At 42.1% G+C, this 8,473-nt stretch overlaps 1 protein-coding gene across 5 annotated transcripts in view; it reads left to right on the top strand.

The window, feature by feature from the left end:
- Nucleotides 1–7,751: 7,751 nt before the first annotated feature.
- Nucleotides 7,752–8,473, top strand: part of LOC102938434 (golgin subfamily B member 1) — a 65,528-nt gene continuing 64,806 nt past the window's right edge. For 2 of the 5 annotated variants that reach the window (XM_043550046.1, XM_043550045.1), the window contains exon 1: nucleotides 7,806–8,002. The gene's annotated coding sequence lies outside the window, so the exon portion shown is untranslated. Of the gene's footprint in view, nucleotides 8,048–8,473 lie in introns of all 5 variants that reach the window. The other 3 variants (XM_043550049.1, XM_043550050.1, XM_043550047.1) reach the window with 3 other exon arrangements.

The following is an 8,473-nucleotide window of genomic DNA, read 5'->3' as shown; positions in this document are numbered from 1 at the left end:
CCTAATTCTATTTTACGACATGTCTCAGACAGTTGCTCTTTCCACTGCAGTCTCTTTTCACTTTGCCTTTACACTCATTTTACGCACCAATTAAGACCCCCTCCCTGAAACACTTATGTATGTGCTTAACTTTACTACCATGAATAGTCCCATTGACTTTAGTGGGACTAGTCACAGTAGTAAAATTAAGTATTTGCAAAAGCATGTGAAGGATGAGGGCTAAGATACCAAACTGCTCCAAACTGAACTACTTTACCACTTATATCTGTTTCCCAGTCTACTTATACTTGGAGCCAAATTCTGCTCTCTGTTATGCTAGCATCAGTCCAAAGTGACTCCACTGGCCAGTGTAAATGGAAGTAGAATTTAGACTCAATGTGCAATTTCACTATTATTTTCACCATTTCAGCATTTGGCCTAAAAGTTTCCATGGGGATTGTATTGGCTTATGCTTGGTCTGAATTTGCATTCAAAATGCAGAACATTGAACAGCAACCTGAAAATCAAGATTGTTGTGCCTAAGAAGTGGAAAATATTTCTTCTCCCCACACAGTGGATGGTTTTCACACCACCATGGGGAAAGTGATTTATTAGCTGTAAGATCCTAACTCAACACAGACTGTGACCGTGCAACCACTTTTCAATTTACTCAGTGCTTTGAAAATCAAACATTAATTATTTAGTGCCATTTAGGTAAGGATGGCTTGTCCATAGGAAACTTCACCAATAATGCCGCTGCTTTCAGCAATACAAAAGACATGGTGGCCTTGTTGCTTGCAATAGACTTTTATAGAAAAATTGCCAATTGTTTTACTACCACTCAGAAGTAGCAATAGCAGGAGTGCTTGTGTAGTCAGGGCACAGGTGTCTATTGCCAGTTTTTACCTCAATGCTGTCTAAATTCACTCTGAGCTTAGGGGGCAAATAAAAAGCAAAAGATTTTAACTGTGTTGCATAATATTCAATACAATTTTAGAATCTTATTCTGCAACCTTGGCACACAGGAGTAGTCCTATGGATTTGCTAGAACGACATCCTCTGGGAATTATTTTGGAGAAAGTATATAAAATTTTGACAATCAATAAAAACCCAGGGCTTGATCTGATCTTATGCCAGTTTTACACTGATGTAAGTAACTCCATTGATTTTGATGGAGTTACTCCTGCTTTACATTGATGTAAGAGCCCCGTTAGTCTCCAGACTCCAAGGAAAACATGTCTGCATGTAAACATAGTGTTTTAATATAAGGTGTAATTTAGATCTTTGCATAGAAGCTTAAATCAATTTGATCAAACTATCAATACGTCAATTTTCTTTATTTGTACAAGAAAACTTTCACTGAATGAGTTTATTGAAGGAGCACAAAAAGATAACTTGGTGCTGAAAATACTGTAACTAGACAACAGAAGAAAAGCGAGGTGATCTGTGATGCAATTGCAAAAGAACAAAAATAAAAACAAAAGAGATATCAGAACATCAACTCCAGTGTACATATTATATGTGATTTACCTTGTCAAGCCAGAGAGGAAGCCTGTTATAATTTTACACATTAGGGAACAAATAGTCCTTGCACTGCAAATCTTTTATTCACTCAGAAACAAAGGATGAAACCATTTTCATGTCACGTTGCAGTGTTTGGTACAGTATATAATTTATCAATATGTGGGATTGAAAAAATGGGAGGGAGGCACAAGGCTCCATCCCATTCCCTCCCGTGACCTCAACAAACATGAGAATTGTTGGAGAGTCATGTGTGGGAAAGGGATGTCATGACTTTTTCTTATATTTATTTATTTTTGTTCATTGGTGGTCAGTGTTAGGGCATGTTTCCTCCCCACCCCATTGCTGAGCTGACATATTAGGTAACCTCAATATTAAGAAGGAGAATATTCAAAGAGTTGCATACAGAGGTTATTCTATCTACCTACCTACTTGTATTGCCCTCATCCTTGTTGTATCTGAGCACGTAAATTGAATACATTCAGGTTTTGGATAATTAAGGATATCTTTTGGGTAATGTAGTAAAATATGTACATTATGTTTTGAATACCCTCTAACGATAGCTCTAATTATAACATTTCTTCATACAAGAAATTGGTACCCAGAATTCTTAATAGGAAGTTGAATATGTCTGTTTGGAGAACAGTAAAATAAAGCACAATGGATTCTTAAATAGAATATCTCACAGTCTGCTTTTTCTTTAGCTTAAATGAAAGATGGAGAAACAGTTTTATCTCAATTTCAAAATATACAGGACTATATCCATTAGAGATCTAAAAAAAATTTACTCACTTGGAGCCCAACCCTATATTTTTGTGCCCCTAATTCTCCCACTGAAGTCATATATTGAAACAAACGATATGGAAATTATAAATATGCCAGGAAGCCACCAATTATCACTAACATATCCAAGCTCTTGCTTCACTTTGAATCTTTTTGTGTTTCTACATATGTGTTCCCTCCATGTTGATTGCCTGCCATTTTTTTGAATGGCTGGTTTTCCTTATGAAAAAGTATTTGCTACATCTGTCTCATTTCCTTTATCTTTTATTTTTCTTCTGCACCCAAAATTAGTGAAATTCCACCAAACTGTTTCACTTGTAAATTATCCTCCTGGCCTTCCATAAGCACAATCACCGGAACACATGCTGTTAGAACCAAATGTAATATACATTATAGGAAAAGAAAAGTTAAGGCATAAACCAGGGGAAATCAGAGCAAGTTTTGTGAGACCAGATAGATAGAAACCTGAAGGTACTAAGCAATATCTAGAGGCAGGAAATACAGCTTCAGTTTATAAAAATCATTTTTTCCAGCAGATGCATATGTGAAAGTATAAATACCGTGGAACATGCCTGTACTGAACACAACTGTAGTGAAACTCTATTTATACTCTGTCTCTGGGTGAAGACAAAAAAGGAAAATCAAACAAAAAAGGGAGGCAATATCATGGTAGGGGCTACAGTAGCTCAGTAAATCAGGAGGAAAAGGTGAATTAGGCGTTTCTAGCACAAATAATAGACATATCCAAAACACAAGACCTGGTAGTAATGAGGGACTTTAAATACCCAGATATCTGCTGGAAAAGTAATACAGCAAAACACAAAATCTCCCATAAGTTCTTGGAATGTGTTGGGGACAACTTCTTGTTTCAGCTCGTGGAGGAAATAACCAGGAGGAGCCATTTTAGACTTGATTCTGACTAAAAGGGAGGAATTTGTTGTAAATCTGAACGTTGAAGGCAAGTTGGGTGAAAGCATTCATAAAATAATAGGCTCCATGGTTCTAAGGAAAGGAAAGAATGACAGCAGCAAATTAAGGACAATGGACTTTTAAAAAGCCGACTTTACCAGACTCAGACAACTAATAGATCAGGTCCCATGGGAGGAAAATCGAAGAAGAAAAGGAGTTCAGGAGAGCCAGCAATTTTTCAGACAGATAATATTAAAGGCACAACAGCAAACTATCCCAATTAAAGGAAAGAAAGAAAGAATAATAAGAAGCCAATATGGCTCCTTCAGGACACAATGACTTGAAAATCAGAAAGAAATCCTAAAAAAAGTGGAAACATGGACAAATTGATAAGGATGAATACAAAAGAATAGGACAAACTTGAAGGGACAAAATCAGAAAGGCTAAGGCACAAAATGAATTATATTTAGCAAGGGACATAAAATGTAATAAGAAGAGGTTCTACAAAATACATTATGACCAAAAGAAAGGAAAGCATAGGTCCACTATTTATCAGGGAAAGATGACATCAAAAAGCCTGTGGTGTTTAATGCCTATTTTCCTTCAGTCTCCTCTGAAAAAGTTAATTGTGACCTGATGCTTAACACAATATTAACAATAAGGGGGAAGAAACATAAACCAGAACAGGAGAAAAATAGGCTAAAGAATATTTAGATAAGTTAGATATATTCAAGTTAGCAGGGCCTGACCATCACCTAGGGTACTTAAGTAGCTATATGAAACAATCTCTGAACGATTAGCGATTATCTTTGAGAACTTGTGGAGTAAGAGTGAGGTCCCAGAGGACTGGAGACGGGCAAACATAGTTCATATCTTTAAAATGGAGAACAAAGAGGACCTAGGGAATTAGAGACCAGTCAACCTAATGTCAATGCCTGGGAAGATACTGAAACAAATCATTAAACAATCAATTTGTAATCACCTAGAGTTTAGTAGGGTTATAAAGAATAGCCAGCAGATATTTGTCAAGAACAAATAACGCCAAACCAATCTATTTTCACTCTTTGACAGAGTTTTTGGTCTAATGGATAAGGGGAAACAAATAAATATGATTTATCTTCAAAAAAGAACAGGAGTACTTGTGGCACCTTAGAGGCTAACAAATTTATTAGAGCATTAGCTTTCGTGGGCTACAGCCCACTTCATCGGATGCATAGCATGGAACATATAGTAAGAAGATATATATATATATATACACACATACAGAGAAGGTGGAAGTTGCCATACAAACTGTAAGAGGCTAATTAATTAAGATGAGCTATTATTAGCAGGATAAAAAAACTTTTGTAGTGATAATCAAGATGGCCCATTTAGACAGTTGACAAGAAGGTGTGAGGATACTTAACATAGGGAAATAGATTCAATATGTGTAATGACGCAGCCACTCCCAGTCTCTATTCAAACCCAGTTAATGGTATCTAGTTTGCATATTAATTCAAGCTCAGCAGTTTCTCACTGGAGTCTGTTTTTAAGCGTTTCTGTTGCAAAATTGCCACCCTTAAATCTTTTACTGAGTGGTCAGAGAGGCTGAAGTGTTCTCCTACTGGTTTTTGAATGTTATGATTCCTGATGTCAGATTTGTGTCCATTTATTCTTTTGCATAGAGACTGTCCAGTTTGGCCAATGTACATGGCAGAGGGGCATTGCTGGCACATGATGGCATATATCACATTGGTAGATGTGCAGGTGAACGAGCCCCTGATGGCATGGCTAATGTGATTAGGTCCTATGATGGTGTCACTTGAATAAATATGTGGACAGAGTTGGCATTGGGCTTTGTTGCAAGGATAGGTTCCTGGGTTAGTGTTTTTGTTGTGTGGTGTGTGGTTGCTGGAGAGTATTTTCTTCAAGCTGGGGGGCTGTCTGTAAGCGAGGTCTGGTCTTTTGACACTTTGCCACATGAATTCTCGTAAACAATCTACGGAAATATGGTCTATATGAAATTACTATAAGGTGGATGAATAACTGGTTGAAAGACTGTACTCAAAACATAGTTATCAATGATTCACTGTATCTAGTGAGATTCTGCAGGGAGTCTTTCCTGGGTCTGGTACTATTCAATATTTTCATTAATAACTTAGATAATGGAGTGGAGAGTATGCTTATAAAATTTGTGGACGACACCAAACTGGGAAGGGTTGCAAGCACTGTGGAGGAAGGATTAGAATTCTAAATGACCATGATAAATTGGAGAATTGGTCTGAAATCAACAAGTTGAAATTCAATAACAGCAATTGCAAAATACTACAATTAGAAAGGAAAAATCAAAAGCACAACTACAAAATGGGGAATAATGGCTAGGTGCTTGGACTGCTGAAAAGGGTCCTGGGAGTTCTAGTGGGTCACAAATTGAATATGAGTCAATGTGATGCAGTTGAGAAAAAGGCAGATGAGGGTGTATTAACAGGTCAGTCCTTTGTAAAATAAAGGAGGTAATTGTCCCACTCTACTCAGCACTGGAGAGACCTGAGCAGAAGTATTGTATTCACTTTTGGACACCACATTTTAAGAAAGCTGTGGACAAATTGGAGAGAGTCCAGAGAAGAGCAACAAAAATGATAAAAGAAAACCTGACGTAGAGAGAAAAGGTTAAAAAAACCGGGTAAATTTAGTTTTGAGAAAAGAAAACTGAGGGGGAACCTGATAACAGTCTTCAAATACGTTAAGGGCTGTTATAAAGAGGAATGTGTTCAATTGTCCTCCCTCCTACTGGAAGTATCACAAGAAGTAAACAGCTTAAATCTGAAGCAGGGAAGATTTAAGTTAGATATTAGGAAAAAATCTCTAACTATAAGAATATTTAGTACTGGAACAGGTTACCAAGGGAGGGTGTGGAATCTTCATCATTTGAGGCTTTTAAGAACAGGCTAGACAAACGTGTGTCAAGGATGTTCTTCGTATACTTGGTCCTGTCTTATTACAGGGGGATGGATTAGATAACCTTGTGAAGTCTGCAGCCCTAGGTTTCTTTTAGTTCTGTAGTGAAGTGGAATGAAAAGTCCCAAATTGTTTGTATGGATAGCATTGTACAAATTGCACTTCAGGTTAATGGAAAATTGTGTATACAGTAAAGAAAACTACTTCACCATAGGTTTCAGAGTAACAGCCGTGTTAGTCTGTATTCGCAAAAAGAAAAGGAGTACTTGTGGCACCTTAGAGACTAACCAATTTATTTGAGCATAAGCTTTCGTGAGCTACAGCTCACTTCATCGGATGCATACTGTGGAAAATACAGAAGACGTTTTTATACACACAAACCATGAAAAAATGGGTGTTTATCACTACAAAAGGTTTTCTCTCCCCCCACCCCACTCTCCTGCTGGTAATAGCTTATCTAAAGTGATCACTCTCCTTACAATGTGTATTCACCAAAAGCAGTACCCACTCTATAGGATATTCAGCAAGTATTTTAGCAGTAAGGAAGAGTTTTGCTATCTAACATACTTTTTTACGTAAAAAAAAAAACGAGGAGTACTTGTGGCACTTTAGAGACTAAGAAATTTATTTGGGCATAAGCTTTCGTGGGCTAAAACCCACTTCATCGGATGCATGCAGAGGATTAAATACATTTATATGCCAGAAGATGGCGCTTTTGCCTTGTTTAAACTGTTAAATCTGCATAAATCATCTTTACCTCTCGTGACCATTTCTCCTAACGTTGCTTTTTTTATGTGTTTTTTCCTTTTTGAGAGGAAATTTTTCACTTTGATTGTGCAACAGCTCCTTCCTTTAGGTGTTTGTTTGTTTGTTTTGCCTGAGGGTTTAATTTAAAAGATCTAAGCATCATATCTGCAGTAAACTAATCTCCCTGGAAGCATAGGTCCAAATCCAGCCAGGTGCTTTGCCTACAGTTAAAATATACAGGGTTCATTCTTCAGAAGTGCTGACCACTCCTGTTAAAGTCAGTGGGAATGAAGTCAGCACCAGGCCCATATGCCTACGTATCTGTGAAAAGGTGTTTGGGTGGCTGAACTAAGTGATCAGGAATCCTGTCAGCTTTGTACTGATTGCACATGGGGCATATGTAAGTGCTATTATATAAATAAAAAGATGGGTCCAGATACACAGGCCCACAAGGCGCTGAGACACAGCCGGCCTTGCTGGTGAGGAGGACCTCCAGGATCTTGTAAAGGGATTGTTATCCCTGTTTGATTGATGGGGAAACTGAGGCACAGAAGGTGGAACAGGCACTTACGGTGACACAGTGCTGGGACTAGAGTCTGTGTGAGGAACATCTGCTCAGCAAGGGCAAGCGCGACCCCTGCAAGCCCCATGACATGCCCTGGATATGGGGTCAGGGATGCCGAGCCTTGAACCCCCCAGAGGAAACGACACTTGACTTTCCCCTCCCTTCACACAAAGGTAGGAACACCCGCACCCACTTCCCTTCGCCCCTGGACAGCTCCCCCGGCCCTTTGTACAAGCCCCGCCCACCTGGCGGAGGCTCCACCTCCGGCAGCTCCCCTCCCCCGCGCGCTCTCCAGGGGGCGATGACGCGACTGCGAGCGGGGGCGTCTCGCCATTGGCTGCGCTCTGGGAGGCGACGACGCGCTGACGTATGCCCGGCCGTGGTGCTGCTGACGCCGGGATGGTGGCGGGTTGTTGTCCCTGCAGCACCTGGGCCGGGCCGAAGAGGAGGAGCCGGAGCCCCCGCTGCTGCAGCCGGCACCGCCGCCCCTAGGGCGCGCTCCCCCTCCCCGGATACCCTCGTGGCCCGGCCCCGCCCCGCCCCCCCCGGTGCGGCTCGCAGGTGAGCGGGGCCCGGATTCCCCGCCCCCCCCGGTGCGGCTCGCAGGTGAGCGGGGCCCGGATTCTCCCCCTCCCCCCCCGGTGCGGCTCGCAGGTGAGCGGGGCCCGGATTCCCCTCCCCCCCCCCCCGGTGCGGCTCGCAGGTGAGCGGGGCCCGGATTCCCCTCCCCCCCCCCGGTGCGGCTCGCAGGTGAGCGGGGCCCGGATTCCCCTCCCCCCCCCCCCCGGTGCGGCTCGCAGGTGAGCGGGGCCCGGATTTCCCCCCCCCCCCCGGTGCGGCTCGCAGGTGAGCGGGGCCCGGATTCCCCTCCCCCCCCCCGGTGCGGCTCGCAGGTGAGCGGGGCCCGGATTCTCCCCCTCCCCCCCCGGTGCGGCTCGCAGGTGAGCGGGGCCCGGATTCTCCCCCTCCCCCCCCGGTGCGGCTCGCAGGTGAGCGGGGCCCGGATTCTCCCCCCCCCCCCCCGGTGCGGCT

The sequence above is a fragment of the Chelonia mydas genome, chromosome 6 (genome assembly GCF_015237465.2).
Source record: "Chelonia mydas isolate rCheMyd1 chromosome 6, rCheMyd1.pri.v2, whole genome shotgun sequence".
In the NCBI taxonomy this organism is placed as follows: Eukaryota; Metazoa; Chordata; order Testudines; family Cheloniidae; genus Chelonia; species Chelonia mydas.
This window is presented reverse-complemented; position numbering and strand designations above follow the sequence as displayed.